Source organism: Penaeus japonicus, unplaced genomic scaffold (genome assembly GCF_977035675.1).
Source record: "Penaeus japonicus unplaced genomic scaffold, GWHDUDI00000001_assembly GWHDUDI00000043, whole genome shotgun sequence".
Taxonomy (NCBI): domain Eukaryota; kingdom Metazoa; phylum Arthropoda; class Malacostraca; order Decapoda; family Penaeidae; genus Penaeus; species Penaeus japonicus.
Genome location: NW_028234445.1, coordinates 2,876,112 through 2,893,522, shown reverse-complemented (window position 1 = coordinate 2,893,522; position 17,411 = coordinate 2,876,112). Strand labels below are relative to the sequence as shown.

The window sequence follows — 17,411 nt, the reverse complement described above, 5'->3', positions numbered from 1 at the left end:
CCTGCTAACCTTTCATCCTCCTAACCTTTTCCCTTACTGCTTAACTTTAATCCTGGTAACCTTTCATCCTGCAACTTCATCCTCTAACCTTTCATCCTGACTAACCTTTCATCCTTCCTAACCTTTTCATCTTGCTAACCTCTTTCATCTGCTAACTTTCATCTGCTATACTTTCATCCTGATAACCTTTCATCTGGTAACTTTCTTCCTGCCTAACATTTCATCTGGTAACCTTTCATCCTGCTAACCTTTCATCTCTGCATCTTTCTTCGCCTGCTAACCTTTCATCATGCTAACCTTTCATCCCATGAAACTCTTTCATCCTAGGTAACCTTCATCCTAGCTATACCTTTCATCCTGCTAAACCTTTCATCCTGCTAACCTTTCATCCTGTAAACTTTGATCCAGCAAATTTTCATCCTGCAACCTTTCATCCTCTAACCTTTATCCTGCTAACCTTTCTCCTGCAAACCTTTCATCCTGCTAACTTTCATCCGTGCAGGCCTTTCATCCTGCACCCTTTCATCCTGCAACCTTTCATCCTGCTAACATTTAATCCTGCCAACCTTTCATCCTAGTAACCTTTCAATCTGCGCACTAACCTTTCCATCCTAGGTAACCTTTCATCATGCTGAACCTTTCATCCTGCTAACCTTTCATCCTGCTAACCTTTCATCTTGCTAACCTTTCATCCTGCTACCTTTTCATCCTGCTACCCTTTCATACCTGCATACCTTTCATCCTGCCTAACCTTTCCATCCTGCAAAACCTTTATCTCATAACCTTTTCATCCTGCTAACCTTTCATCAATCCCTGCAACCTTTCATCCTGCTAACCTTTCATCCCTGCTAACCTTTCATCCTGCTAACCTTTCAATATCCTGCTAAACTTTACATCCTGGTAACCTTTCATCCTGGCTAAACCTTTCATCCTGCTAACACCATTCATCCTGCCATCCTTTCATCCTCCATAACCTTTCATCCTGCTAATCCTTTCATCCTCCTAACCTTTCTACTGATCCTTTTCAATCCTGCAACCTTTCATCCTGTAAAACCTTTCCATCCGGTAACCTTTCATCCTGCTAACCTTTCATCCTGTCACACCTTTCATCCTCTAATACCTTTCAATCCTCCTACCTGTAATCCGGATAACTTTCATCCCTCTTAACCTTTCATCATGGTACCTTTCCTACCTGGCAACCTTTCATCCTGCTAATCCTTTCATCCCTGCGGAACCTTTTTCATCCTGCTAACCTTCACATCCTGAAACCTTTCATCCTGAAACCTTTCATCAAGCTGCTACCTTCTTGGACCTGCATCTTTCTCATCCTGCTAACCTTTCATCTGCCAACCTTTCAATTCCTCTACTTTATCCCTGCTAACCTTTCATCCTGGTAACCTTATATCCTGACAACTTTCATCCTTTTAACCTGTCATCTTTTAACCTTTCACTCTGTAACATTTCATTCTCCTAACCTTTAATCTGCATCCTTTACATCCTCCTAAATTTTCATCGGCATCCTTTCACATCCTCTGCTACCTTTCATTCCTGCTAACCTTTTCATCCTGTCACCTCTCATCCTGCTAACTTTCAATTCTGGTTAAAAACCTTTCCTGCTAACTTTTCATCCTGCAACCTTTCATCCTGCCCTAACCTTTTCATCCTGACCTAAACCTTTCATCCCTGGCAACCTTTCATCCTCGGCTAACCTTTCATCCTATCTAACTTCCATTCTGAAACCCCTTCATCCTGCTAACCTTTCCTCCTGCTAACCTTTCATCCGTGCCAACTTCATCCTGCAACCTTTCATCCTCCTAACCTTTCATTCTGAAACCTTTCATCCTGGTAACCTTTCATCCTGCAACCTTTCATCCTGCATCCTTTGATCCTGCAACTTTCATCCTGCTAACCTTTCATTCTGTAACCTTTCATCCTGCTAACCTTTCATCCTGGAACCTTTCATCCTGCAACCTTTCATCCTCCTAACCTTTCATCCTGCTAACCTTTCATCCTGGTAACCTTTCATTCTGCTAACCTTTCATTCTGCAACCTTTCTCTGCTTTACCTTTCATTCTGTAACCTTTCATCCCTTAATAACCTTTCAATCCTTCTAACCTTTCATCCTGGTAACCTTTCATCCTAGTAACCTTTCATCCTGGTAACCTTTCAGCTGAATCCTTTCATCCTAGTAACATTTTCATCCTGAAACGTTCATCCTGGTAGACCTTTCATCCTGAACCTTTTCATCCTGCCTCCTTTATCCTCCTACCTTTCATCCTGCATCCTTTATCTCTCCTAACATTTCAATCTGCATCCTTATCCTGTAATCCTTCATCTGGAAAACTTTCATCTCCTAACCTTCATCTGCTAACCTTTCATCCTGGTAGTACCTTTATCTGAAACCTTTCATCCTGCATCCTTTCATCCTCCTAACCTTTCATCCTGGTAACCTTTCATCCTGGTAACCTTTCATCCTGAAACCTTTCATCCTGAAACCTTTCATCCTGCATCCTTTCATCCTCCTAACCTTTCATCCTCCTAACCTTTCATCCTGCTAACCTTATCCTTCATCCTGCTAATTCCTTTCAATCCTGGTACCTTTCAATCCTGCAAACCTTTCATTCCTGCTTAAATCGCTTTTCATCCCTTGCTAAACCTTTTCATCCTGCTAACCTTTCATCCTGGTAACCTTTCATCCTGAAACCTTTCATCCTGCATCCTTTCATCCTCCTAACCTTTCATCCTGCATCCTTTCATCCTGCTAACCTTTCATCCTGCAACCTTTCATCCTCCTAACCTTTCATCCTGCTAACCTTTCATCCTGGTAACCTTTTATCCTGCAACCTTTCATCCTTTTAACCTTTCATCTTTTTAACCTTTCACTCTGCTAACCTTTCATCCTCCTAACCTTTCATCCTGCATCCTTTCATCCTCCTAACTTTTCATCCTGCATCCTTTCATCCTGCTAACCTCTCATCCTGCTAACCTTTCATCCTGCTAACCTCTCATCCTGCTAACCTTTCATCCTGCTAACCTTTCATCCTGCTAACCTTTCATCCTGCAACTTTCATCCTGCTAACCTTTCATCCTGCAAACCTTTCATCCTGCAACCTTTCATTCTGCAACCTTTCATCCTGCTAACCTTCCATTCTGAAACCTTTCATCCTGCTAACCTTTCATCCTGCTAACCTTTCATCGTGCAACCTTTCATCCTGCAACCTTTCATCCTCCTAACCTTTCATTCTGAAACCTTTCATCCTGGTAACCTTTCATCCTGCAACCTTTCATCCTGCATCCTTTGATCCTGCAACTTTCATCCTGCTAACCTTTCATTCTGTAACCTTTCATCCTGCTAACCTTTCATCCTGGAACCTTTTATCCTGCAACCTTTCATTATATTAACCTTTCATTCTGCAACCTTTCATCCTGCTAACCTTTCATTCTGCTAACCTTTCATTCTGCAACCTTTCATCCTGCTTACCTTTCATTCTGCTAACCTTTCATCCTGCTAACCTTTCATCCTGGTAACCTTTCATCCTGGTAACCTTTCATCCTGGTAACCTTTCATCCTGGTAACCTTTCATCCTGAAACCTTTCATCCTGGTAACCTTTCATCCTGAAACCTTTCATCCTGCATCCTTTCATCCTCCTAACCTTTCATCCTGCAACCTTTCATCCTCCTAACCTTTCATCCTGCAACCTTTCATCCTGAAACCTTTCATCCTGGTAACCTTTCATCCTGCAACCTTTCATCCTGGTAACTTTCATCCTGCAAACTTTCATCCTCCTATCTTTCATCCTGCTAACCTTTATCCTGCTTACCTTCATCTGGTAACCTTTCATCCTGGAAGACCTTTCATCCTGCATCCTTTAACTCCTCCTAACTATTTCAGCCTGTAAGATTTCATCCTGAAACCTGTCATCCTGGTAACCTTTTCATCCTGCACTTTCATCCTCCTAACCTTTCATCTGCTTATCTTTCATCTTGTAACCTTCATCTGAAACTTTTCATCCTGCAACATTTCATCTCCTAACCTTTCGCAGAAAAACCTTTCATCCTGCATCTTTCATCCTCCAAACTTTCATCCTGCATCCTTTCATACTAATAACCTTTCATCCTGCATCCTTTTCATCTGCTAACCTTTAATCCTGCAAACCTTTATCTCTACTAACCTTTCTTCTGGTAAACCTTCATCTGGTAACCTTCATCCTGCAACCTTTCATCCTCCTAACCTTTCAGCCTGCTAACCTTTCATCCTCCTAACCTTTCGCATCACTGATAACCTTCATTCCTCCTAACCTTTCATCTGCTAACCTTTCATCCTGGTAACTTTAATCTGAACCTTTCATTCCTCCAACCTTTCATCCTGTAACCTTCTTCTCCTTAACTTTCAATCCTGCTAACCTTTATCCTCCTAACCTTCTTCCGCTAACTTTCATCCTGGTAACCTTTCATCTGCTAACCTTTTAATACTGGAACCTTTCATCTGAAACTTTTCATCTGCATCCTTTCTTTCTCCTAACCTTTAGCCTGCATCCTTTCATCCTCCTAAACCTTTTCATCTGATTCCTTATCCTGCAACCTTTTTCATCCTGTAACCTTTCATCTGGTAACTTTCATATCGGGACCTTTCATCCTGCAACCTTTCAGCCTCCTAACCTTTCATCTCCTAACTTTCATCTGCTAACCTTTAATCCTCTTAACCTTTCATCCTGCTAACCTTTCATCCTGGTAACCTTTCATCCTGCAACCTTTCATCCTCCTAACCTTTCATCCTGCTAACCTTTCATCCTCCTAACCTTTCATCCTGCTAACCTTTCATCCTCCTAACCTTTCATCCTGCTAACCTTTCATCCTGCTAACCTTTCATCCTCCTAACCTTTCATCCTGCTAACCTTTCATCCTTGTAACCTTTCATCCTGAAACTTTTCATCCTGCAACCTTTCATCCTCCTAACCTTTCATCCTGAAACCTTTCATCCTGCATCCTTTCATCCTCCTAACCTTTCATCCTGCATCCTTTCATCCTCCTAACCTTTCATCCTGCATCCTTTCATCCTGCTAACCTTTCATCCTGCAACCTTTCATCCTCCTAACCTTTCATCGGCTAACTTTAGTTTCCTGGTAACCTTTCATCCTGCAACCTTTCATCCTCCGAAGCCTTTCATCCTAGCTAACCTTTTCATTACTCCTAACATTTCATCCTGGTAACCTGTCATCTGGCAACCTTTCATTCCACCTAACCTTTGCATCCTGCTAACCTTTCAATCTCCTAACTTTATCTGTTAACATTTCATCCTCCTAACCTTTCATCTGATCCTTTCATCCTCCTAACCTTTCATCCTGCATCCTTTCTCCGGCTAACTTTCATCCTGCAACCTTTCATCCTGACTAACCTTTCATCCTGCTAACCTTCATCCTGGATAAACTTTTTCATCCTGCTAACCTTTCATCCAGCAAACCTTTTCATCCGGCTAAACCTTTTCATCGCCTGCGTAACCTTCATCTTCCTGTAAACCCTTTCATCTGGCAAACCTTCATCCTGCACCTTTCATCCTCCTAGCAAATCCCTTTTCATCCTGCTAAAGCTTTCATCCTGCCAAAACCTTTCATCCTGGTAACCTTTAGTCCTGAACCTTGTCATCCTACCTAAACCTTTCATCCTGTAACCAACTTTTCATCCTGCTTGTAACCTTCATCCTGAAACTTTTCATTCCTGCAACCTTTCACCTGCTAACCCTTTCAACTGAAACCTTTCATCCTGCATCTTTCAAAATCCTACCTAACCTCGTTTCATCCTGCTATCATTTCATCTCCTAACCTTTCATCCTGATCCTTTCATCCTGCTTAACCTTTCATACTGCAAACCTTTATCTCCTACCTTCATCCTGGTAAACTGGCCTCTGGTAACTTTTCATCCTGCATCCTTTAGCTAACCTTTCATCCTGCTAACCTTTTCATCCCTCCTAAACTTTCATCCCTTGTAACCTTTTCATCCTGGTAAACCTTTCATCCTGCTAACCTTTCATCCTGCAACCTTTCATCCTGCAACCTTCATCCTGCCTAACCTTTCATCCTGCTAACCTTTCATATCGTGCCTATCCTTCATCCTGCTAACATTTTATCCTGCTAATCTTTCATTCTGCTAACCTTCATCCTGGCTAACCTTTCATCCTGCTAACCTTTCATCCTGGGTAACCTTTCATCTGCTAAAACCTTTCATCCTGGAAAACCTTCATCCTGCATCCTTTCATCCTCCTAACCTTTCATCCTGCATCCTTTCTCTCCTAACCTAATCCCTGCCTCCTATTCATCCTGCCAACCTTTCATCCTGCTAACCTTTCATCTGTATCCTTTCTCTGTAACCTTTTCAAGCCTGCTAACCTTTCAACCTCCAAACCTTTCATCCTGGTAAACCTTTCATCAGCCTAACTCTTCCATCATCTCTAACATTTAATCTGGTAACCTTTCATCCTGCAACCTTTCATCCTCCTAACCTTTCATCCTCCTAACCTTTCATCCTGCTAACCTTTCATCCTCTTAACCTTTCATCCTGCTAACCTTTCATCCTGGTAACCTTTCATCCTGCTACCTTTCATCTGGAGAATCTTTCATCTTGAAACTGTACATCTGATCCTTTCATCCTCCTAAACCTTTCATCCTGCCTGTCATCGTTCATCCTCTAACTTCTAATCCTCATCCCTTGCATCCTCCTAACTTTCATCCCACTGCATCCTGTTCATCCTGACTTACCCCTTTAATCCTTGCCAACACCTACTTCCATCTACCCTTATTTTCATCCTGGTAACCTTTCATCCTGGTAACCTTTCATCCTGCAACCTTTCATCCTCCTAACCTTTCATCCTGCTAACCTTTCATCCTGGTAACCTTTCATCCTGAAACCTTTCATCCTGCATCCTTTCATCCTCCTAACCTTTCATCCTGCATCCTTTCATCCTCCTAACCTTTCATCCTGCATCCTTTCATCCTGCAACCTTTCATCCTGCTAACCTTTCATCCTGGTAACCTTTCATCCTGCATCCTTTCATCCTCCTAACCTTTCATCCTGCATCCTTTCATCCTCCTAACCTTTCATCCTGCATCCTTTCATCCTGCTAACCTTTCATCCTGCAACCTTTCATCCTCCTAACCTTTCATCCTGCTAACCTTTCATCCTCCTAACCTTTCATCCTGCTAACCTTTCATCCTGCTAACCTTTCATCCTGCTAACCTTTCATCCTGCTAACCTTTCATCCTGCTAACCTTTCATCCTGAAACCTTTCATCCTCCTAACGTTTCATCTGCTAACCTAATCCTCTAACCTTTCATCCTGCTAACTTTCATCCTCCTAACCTTTCATAACGTTAAAATTAAAGAATGGTTAAAGTTAATTAATGAATACTGGATGATATGTAAAGGAAGAAGGCTTAATTTATGAAGAATTTAATTTGATGAAGGAGTTAATTTGATTAATATTTACTTGAGGAAAAGTAAATGTATTCATGATGTTAAGTTATTAATGAATATAAATGTATTAAGGAGTTAATGGATTAAGAGTGGTTAAGGTATGAAGAGTTAATTTATAATGGTTATAAGTATTCATGATTAAGGATTAAAAGTTAAGGGAAGAAGGAGTTAATTTCATAAAATATACTTGATTACGATAACGTTAATAATAATAAAATTTAATATAAGATTTTTAGAGACTTTGGTGTATCAAGCTCTTGCCATCATTCGAACGAGTTTCTTGAGGTTGAATCTGTTTTGTTGATTTATATATATATATTCACTGGTATATCGTTATACAAACAAAATCATTTTTTTTTTGTATACGTCTTGTAATGTTCGATTGCAAAAATAATGTGTAATAGTATGGAACAAATAAAGACAGAAAGAAGGAACGAGAGAAAGAGAAAGACAGAGACACAGAAAGAAAGAGAAAAGGAAAGAAAAGAGTGTTGACGAAGTAAACGAAGGAAGAGAACTTTTCCTTTAACCTGAATCGGTGTTGAGGGGATACTCTGGACCTAAAGTTTCTCCTGCGTCGACAGCTAAGTGAAGCCACTCACAAGTTTACACTGTACTCCACAAGTACCAACATGAAGTGCACAGGTAATCTGGCGTGTTCTCTTTATAAATATCTGATCTGTGTCTCCGCCCTGCTCCCCGAGCTCAGCGTACTCAGCCATGGGCGGGCGAGTGGGCTGCCCCTAAATTCGACCTCGCCTTCCACTCAGCCTTGCTACTCTCTTCTGGGACTGCGACAAAAATTGATACGAAATTAAGGAAAGAAGAAGAAGAAGAAGAAGAAGAAGAAGAAGAAGAAGAAAACACTGAAATAATAAGGTGGCGCCGTGTCCCTCGCCCCGCCCCCTGAGCAAGATAAGAGGCGAGTCGTTCAAGCGGTGGCCGACGAATTGGGGGGGGGGCCACGGGGGGGGTGTGCCGAAGGAAAAGGAGAGCAAGAAGTGGCCAAGATTCGCCCAATATGCGCCAGCTGTTGATTGAGCCACCGACAGCGATTCCAAGCAGTTCCTTTGGCACTCGCAAGCAGCAACGGCGAAGCGACAGCCACTGGCCTGAATCCAGCTATGGTGTAAGGGAGGAAGCCAGCGTCGGCGGAACACACCCGAGCTCATTCGGTATCACGATCCTTGTCTTCGGCCTCATTTTTCTCATTCTTGCTCTTGCCCTCATCACTGGTGTGTGTGCGTGTGACTCATATCTTCATTCGGTATCACGATCATTGTCTTCGGCCTCATTTTTCTCATTCTTGCTCTTGCCCTCATCACTGGTGTGTGTGCGTGTGAGCTCATTCGGTATCACGATCATTGTCTTCGGGCTCGTTTTTTTCTCTCTTTGCCTTGCCCTCATCACTGGTGTGTGTGCGTGTGAGCTCATTCGGTATCACGATCATTGTCTTCGGCCTCATTTTTCTCATTCTTGCTCTTGCCCTCATCACTGGTGTGTGTGCGTGTGAGCTCATTCGGTATCACGATCATTGTCTTCGGCCTCATTTTTCTCATTCTTGCTCTTGCCCTCATCACTGGTGTGTGTGCGTGTGAGCTCATTCGGTATCACGATCATTGTCTTCGGCCTCATTTTTCTCATTCTTGCTCTTGCCCTCATCACTGGTGTGTGTGCGTGTGAGCGTCCGTTGCATGAAGGCCACACACAAATAGACGGCACTTTAATCATCCTGCTTTAAGGATTTCAATAATAATTTCATAAGTACTTTGATAATTTTAATGATATAATAATTTTGATAAGTACTTTTATGATATAATAATTTTGATAAGTACTTTAATGATATAATAATTTTGATAAGTACTTTAATGATTTTAATAATAATTTAATAAGTACTTTGATAATTTTAATGATATAATAATTTTGATAAGTACTTTAATGATTTTAATAATCTAATAATCCTGCATGGGTACAAAGATACGAAGGTGCTTGGAGTTAGAGAAGGACATGCTGGGCCGCGGCTGTCATGGCATTGCAACAGATGATAAGCGTTCAAGTGGCGCTAGATAACAACTAACCCGCACCCTGCAGTGTGCCTCAGAGAGAGAGAGAGCGAGAGAGAGAGAGAGAGAGAAGGGATGAGAAATAAAGGGAAAGGAGAAATGAAAGGGAAAGAGAAAGGGGGCTGGAGTAGGAAAAGGAGAGACAGCGAGACTGAGAAAGAGAGAGAGAGACAATGTGGAAGTTAGGGAGATGGAAATGGAGAGAGAGAGGGAGAGTATAGGGTCACCCTATTTTAACTATAATTATTAGCAAGTCTCCCTACCCCCCTGATCGGACCCCTTTCTCTTTGGTTTGGAGAGGGAGTGCATGAGAGAGAAAAAGGATAAGCTGGTAAAGAGAGAGGGGGTAGGACGGAGAGGGAGTGAGAGACATGATAATTGCTGCTTTGCAATCCCGCTTCCGCCTATAGCCCGCACCTGGCTCCTTCCTGCAGCGGCATTTGTTAGTCTGTATGCCCTAAGGTGGGGAAAATTATCCGAGGTTGCCTGTGTCACCAAAATACACCATAGATATAAGAAAGGGTAAAGGAGGCAGACATGAGAGAGAGAAGGAAGACAAGACGCAACTCTGACATTCAGCCTCGCCGGCGGGAGGCAAGCGTAAGTCATCGGGCCATCCCAAGCAATTGGTGCAGTAGAGAAACGTCAGTGTTCTTCTCCCAGGGCTACAGGGAGAGAGAGAGAGGGGGGGGGAGACGGACAGACAAAGAGAGAGGTTAAGGTGAAGAGGGAGTGGATGAGGGAGAGAGAGAGAGAGAGAGACGGACAGATAAAGAGAGAGGTTAGGGTGAAGAGGGAGTGCATTAAAGAGAGAGAGAGACGGACAGACAAAGAGAGAGGTTAAGGTGAAGAGGGAGTGGATGAGGGAGACAGAGACGGACAGACAAAGAGAGAGGTTAGGGTGAAGAGGGAGTGTATGAGAGAGATAGAGAGAGACGAACAAACAAAGAGAGAGGTTAAGGTGAAGAGGGAGTGCATGAGAGAGAGAGACGGACAGACAAAGAGAGGTTAAGATGAAGAGGGAGTGCATGAGAGAGAGAGAGAGAGAGACGGACAGACAAAGAAAGAGGTTCGGGTGAAGAGGGAGTGCATGAGAGAGAGAGAGACGGACAGACAAAGAGAGAGGTTAGGGTAAAGAGGGAGTGCATGAGAGAAAGAGAGAGACGGACAGACAAAGAGAGAGGTTAGGGAGAAGAGGGAGTGCATGAGAGAGAGAGACGGACAGACAAAGAGAGGTTAAGATGAAGAGGGAGTGCATGAGAGAGAGAGACGAACAGACAAAGAGAGAGGTTAGGGTGAAGAGGGAGTGCATGAGAGAGAGAGAGACGGACAGACAAAGAGAGAGGTTAAGGTGAAGAGGGAATGCATGAGAGAGAGAGACGGACAGAGAAAGAGAGAGGTTAGAGTGAAGAGGGAGTGCATGAGAGAGAGAGATAGAGAGAAGTTAGGGTGAAGAGGGAGTGCATGACAGAGAGAGAGAGATGGACAGACAAAGAGAGGTTAAGATGAAGAGGGAGTGCATGAGAGAGAGAGAGAGAGAGAGGTTAGGGTGACAGAGGGGTGCATGCAGAGAGAGAGAGACGGACTCAAGACAAAGAGAGAGGTTAGGGTAAGAGAGTGCATGAGGAGAAGAGAGAGACGGACAGACAAAGAGAAGAGTTAGGGAAGAAGAGGGAGTGCGATGAGAGGAGAGAGACGGACAGACGAAGAGAGAGGCTTAAGATGTAAGAGCGGAGTGCATGAGAAGAGAGAGATAGAGAGAGTTAGAGATGGTTAAGAGTGAAGAGGGAGTGCATGACAGAGAGATAGAGAGATGGAGAGAGATCGGAGATGGACAACAATGAGAGGTTAATCTATGATGAAGAGGGAGTGCATGAGAGAGAAGAGAGAGAGAGAGACGGACAGGAGACAAGAAAAAGAACAGAGCGTTTTAGCGGTGACTCTGAGGATAATTATGTGCATGAGAGAAGAGAGATGATACGACCGAAAAGAACTAAAATGAGAGAGGTTAGTGAGAGGAGTGCATGAGAGAGATCGAGAGCTCATTACACTAAGGACAGGACAAGAGAGAGGTTAAGGAACGAGGAGAGGGGAATCGATCATGAGAAGAGAGAGACGACAGAGAAAGAGAGAGGTTAGAGTGATCAATACGGGAGTGCATGAGAGAGAGAGAAAGAGAAGCTTAGGTGTGCAAGAGGGAGTGCATGACAGAGAGAGAGAGATGGACAGACCAAATGTCACGAGAGATCAGTTAAGATTGAAGAGAGAGTGCATGAGAGAAGAGAGAGCTAGACGGACAGACAAAGAGAGAGGTTAGTGTGAAGAGGGAGTGTATGAGAGAGAGAGAGAGACGGACAGACAAAGAGAGAGGCTAGGGTGAAGAGGGAGTGCATTAAAGAGAGAGAGACGGACAGAGAAAGAGAAAGGTTAAGGTGACAGAAATTGCATAGAGAGACGGACAGAGAAAGAGAGAGGTTAAGGTGAAGAGGGAGTGCATAAGAGAGAGAGAGAGATGGACAGACGAAGAGAGAGGTTAGGGTGAAGAGGGAATGCATGAGAGAGAGAGACGGACAGACAAAGAGAGGTTAAGATGAAGAGGGAGTGCATGAGAGAGAGAGACGGACAGACAAAGAAAGGTTAAGGTGAAGAGGGAGTGCATGAGAGAGAGAGAGAGATGGACAGACAAAGAGAGAGGTTACAATGACGTGAAGAGGAGTGCTTGAGAGAGAGAGAGGTGAGAGGAGAGTGCATCAGACGGACAGACAAAGAGAGAGGTAGGGTGAAGAGGGAGTGCATGAGAGAGAGAGAGACTGGACAGACAAAGAAGATGGTTAAGATGAAGAGGAGTAGCATGAGAGAGAGAGAGACGAGACAGACAAAGAGAGAGGTTAGGGTGAAGAGGGAGAGCATTAAAGAGAGAGAGAGACGGACAGACAAAGAGAGAGGTTAGGGTGAAAAGGGAGTGCATGAGAGAGAGAGACGGACAGACAAAGAGAGGGTAAGATGAAGAGGGAGTGCATGAGAGAGAGAGAGACGGACAGACAAAGAGAGAGGTTAGGGTGAAGAGGGAGTGCATGAGAGAGAGAGACGGACAGACAAAGAGAGAGGTTAGGGTGAAGAGGGAGTGCATGAGAGAGAGAGAGACGGACAATCAAAGAGAGAGGTTAGGGTGAAGAGGGAGTGCATGAGAGAGAGAGAGAGACAGACAGACAAAGAGAGAGGTTAGGGTGAAGAGGGAGTGCATGAGAGAGAGAGAGAGAGACAGACAGACAAAGAGAGAGGTTAGGGTGAAGAGTGAGTGCATTAAAGAGAGAGAGAGACGGACAGACAAAGAGAGAGGTTAGGGTGAAGAGGGAATGCATGAAAGAGTGAGAGACGGTCAGACAAAGAGAGAGGTTAGGGTGAAGAGGGAGTGCATTAAAGAGAGAGAGAGACGGACAGACAAAGAGAGAGGTTAGGGTGAAGAGGGAATGCATGAAAGAGTGAGAGACGGTCAGACAAAGAGAGAGGTTAGGGTGAAGAGGGAGTGCATGTGGGAGAGAGAGAGAGACGGACAGACAAAGAGAGAGGTTAAGATGAAGAGGGAGTGCATGAGGGAGAGAGAGAGAGAGACAAAGAGAGAGGTTAGGGTGAAGAGAGAGTGCATGAGGGAGAGAATGACGGACAGACAAAGAGAGAGGTTAGGGTAAAGAGGGAGTGCATGAGAGAGAGAGAGACGGACAGACACAGAGAGAGGTTAAGGGGAAGAGGGAGTGCATGAGAGAGAGAGAGACGGACAGACAAAGAGAGAAGTTAGGGTGAAGAGGGAGTGCATGAGAGAGAGAGAAAGATGGACAGACAAAGAGAGAGGTTAAGGGGAAGAGGGAATCCATGAGAGAGAGAGACGGATAGAGAAAGAGAGAGGTTAGGGTGAAGAGGGAGTGCATGAGAGAGAGAGAGAGAGAACGGACAGACAAAGAAAGGTTAAGGTGAAGAGGGAGTGCATGAGAGAGAGAGAGATGGACAGACAAAGAGAGAGGTTAAGGTGAAGAGGGAGTGCATGAGAGAGAGAGAGAGAGACGGACAGACAAAGAGAGAGGTTAGGGTGAAGAGGGAGTGCATGAGAGAGAGAGAGAGACGGACAGACAAAGAGAGAGGTTAGGGTGAAGAGGGAGTGCATGAGAGAGAGAGAGAGACGGACAGACAAAGAGAGGTTAAGATGAAGAGGGAGTGCATGAGAGAGAGAGAGACGGACAGACAAAGAGAGAGGTTAGGGTGAAGAGGGAGAGCATTAAAGAGAGAGAGAGATGGACAAACAAAGAGAGAGGTTAGGGTGAAGAGGGAGTGCATGAGAGAGAGAGAGAGACGGACAGACAAAGAGAGGTTAAGATGAAGAGGGAGTGCATGAGAGACAGAGAGACGGTCAGACAAAGAGAGAGGTTAGGGTGAAGAGGGAGTGCATTAAAGAGAGAGAGAGACGGACAGACAAAGAGAGAGGTTAGGGTGAAGAGGGAGTGCATGAGAGAGAGAGAGAGAGAGAGAGAGAGACGGACAGACAAAGAGAGAGGTTAGGGTGAAGAGGGAGTGCATTAAAGAGAGAGAGAGACGGACAGACAAAGAGAGAGGTTAGGGTGAAGAGGGAGTGCATTAAAGAGAGAGAGAGAGAGACGGACAGACAAAGAGAGGTTAGGGTGAATGAGTGCATGAGAGAGAGAGAGAGAGAGGTTAGGGTGAAGAGGGAGTGCATGAGGGAGAGAGAGAGAGAGAGAGAGAGAGACGGACATTCAAAGAGAGAGGTTAGGGCGATGAGGGAGTGTATGAGATAGAGAGAGAGACGGACAGACAAAGACAGAGGTTAGGGTGAAGAGGAAGTGTATGGGAGAGAGAATAGGGTGTGAAAGAAAGTGAGACAGACAAAGAGAGAGGTTAGGGTGAAGAGGGAGTGCATTAAAGAGAGAGAGAGACGGACAGACAAAGAGAGAGGTTAGGGTGAAGAGGGAGTGCATGAGAGAGAGAGAGAGACGGACAGACAAAAAGAGGTTAGGGTGAAGAGGGAGTGCATGAGAGAGAGAGAGAGAGAAAGACGGACAGACAAAGAGAGAGGTTAGGGTGAAGAGGGAGTGCATGAGAGAGAGAGAGAGACGGACAGACAAAGAGAGAGGTTAGGGTATAGAGGGAGTGCATTAAAGAGAGAGAGAGAGACGGACAGACAAAGAGAGAGGTTAGGGTGAAGAGGGAGTGCATTAAAGAGGGAGAGAGAGACGGACAGACAAAGAGAGGTTAGGGTGAAGGAGTGCATGAGAGAGAGAGAGAGAGGTTAGGGTGAAGAGGGAGTGTATGGGAGAGAGAATAGGGTGTGAGAGAAAGTGAGACACACAGATAGAGAAAGAGATGGTAGAGTGGTAAGGAAGTGAGTGAGTGAGAGGGAATGAGGGAGAGAGAGAGTCGGCTGTGAGCGAGTGAGATAGAAAGAGTAGAGAGGGAGAGAGTAACAAAGAGAAAGTGAGTTTTGGATAGGGAGATATCTAGAGAGAACAAGATAGAGGGAAAGAAACAGGCAGACAGAGAAAGATAGAGAGAGGGTAGGGTGGAGAGTGATTAGATAGACAAATAAAAAAAAATGATAGAGTGAAGAGGGAGAGAGAGAGAGTCAGACAAAGAAAGTGAGGGAGAAAGTCAGACAAAGAAAGAGACATAGAGAGAGCCAGATAGAGGAAGAGGGATAGAGAGAGAGTCAGACAGAAAAAGAGGGAGAGAGGGCAAGGTGGAGAGGGAGTATTGTGGGCATTCTCGAGGCGCCTCACCCGGGTAGGGAGATAAACATGTCTCAGGTGCTGGGGCATTGCTTGAGTGGGTCGGTCGTGGCTGCCAAGGCCAAGGATTAGCGGCATCAGCGTGGAGGAAGGCAGAGAAACTCAACCGGAATCTCGGTCTTGGGCGCAACGCACATTTATGGCAACTAAATATATGGCAAAGTATACACACAATAGTCACTCAAAGATCTGATGTGCCTGATTGTATTCTATATCTATTAGGTATGTTTATTTATTATAAACATAGCTGATTGTATCTTTCTCACTATGTATATATCTGTCTATATGTGTCTCTCATTATGTATATATATACACAATATGCTTACACTCTAATGTGAATATATATTATATATATATATATATATATATATATATATATATATATATATATAATATATATATATATATATAATATATATATATATATATATATATATATCTATATATATATATATATATATATATATATATATATATATTTATATGTGTGTGTGTGTGTGTGTCGTGTGTGTGTATATATATATATATATACATACATGCACAATTTGTATATGTAAATACATACATGCATATATATATACATATATATAGATAATATATATATTATATATATATATATATTATACCACATCACTACACACCCTCACATCACATCAACACAACACACACAGATATAATATATTAATATATATATCAATTATATATATATATATATATATATGCATATATACGTACATATACAATTGTATATATATATTAATATATTATATAGTAGTTATATATATATATATAATACAGATTATAATATATATATTATATTATTATATAATATATATTTTCTATAAAATTTATATAGTAATTAATATATATATATGCATATATACGTACATATACAATTGTATAGTGTACTATATTATTAATACTATATATATGATAATTAATATATATATAAATTATAATATATATATAAATATATAACTATCTAATATAGATTATAAAATCTATATATTAAAACAGACTTATAGAGACAGAACACTCAAAATAGAAATATGCATAGAAAAATTCAAAAGCACACATGAACGCACAGAAAACAAAACACACAAACGCGCAGAAACAAATACAGACACAGATACTCATATACTTACAACCGCAATCACAGACTTACCCACACAAATTATAGCACATGCACTACCTTCTCACAATTATAACACACACACAAGATGCACACAACATGCACACGACACATGGACAGTAGAATGGCCAACACACGTAGCAGTTCCTATGAGACTTTTTTCACTGGCCACACATTATTAACACACACTCACATACATACCCAAACACATTAATATATATGCAATAATATCAGACAGACAAAAAAAGCATACCCATATGTAGACTGACATACACATACATGGAGATGCACACACACAATACACACACACAAAGTAGGAAGCAGACAAGGCAACAATCTGTCATACATACTCAAATACATACTGTTCATAATACTCACATTTCATACCCAAACACCCTAAAACGTATATGCAAAAACAGACGTATGTAAGACTTACACTACACATACCTCGGAGATGCCACCACCACACACACCACAACAGTAGGAGCGCGCAGACAGGCTAAAATAATCTTCTGTCTGCGGTAGCAGTAAGCTAGGGGTGCCACATCGGCAGTCGCCGGCCAGCATCATGAGACCAAGCGTTTTCGTGGGTTCGCAGCGAACAATTAAACTATCACCGCGACTAATAATACGGAAGATGGATAAATAAAGAATGAGGTAATAACAAGGATGCATTTCTTGAGTGATTGAAATGATACCATGAAGCCTGTCGTATATTTAATCTCCTTTCCCTCCCTATCTCTCTCTGTCTCTTTCTCTCTCTCTGTCTCTCTCTCTCCCTATCCATCCATCCATCCGTCTGGCTGCATTCGTCAGCGTGACTTTCACTTTTCTGTTATCGCAGATTACGGCCCACCATCTCTGCTGGGGGAAGACACGTTGCCAGAAATGTGACTCCATGAAGTGGCGGAGGAGAAGCATGAGGCAGGAGAGAGAGAGAAAGAGATAAAGAGAGAG

The 17,411-nt window shown here is 42.9% G+C and overlaps 1 protein-coding gene across 4 annotated transcripts in view; it reads right to left on the bottom strand.

The window, feature by feature from the left end:
- Nucleotides 1-17,411, bottom strand: part of LOC122265040 (uncharacterized) — a 347,272-nt gene that overhangs the window by 160,442 nt on the left and 169,419 nt on the right. The gene's annotated exons all lie outside the window — the stretch shown is intronic.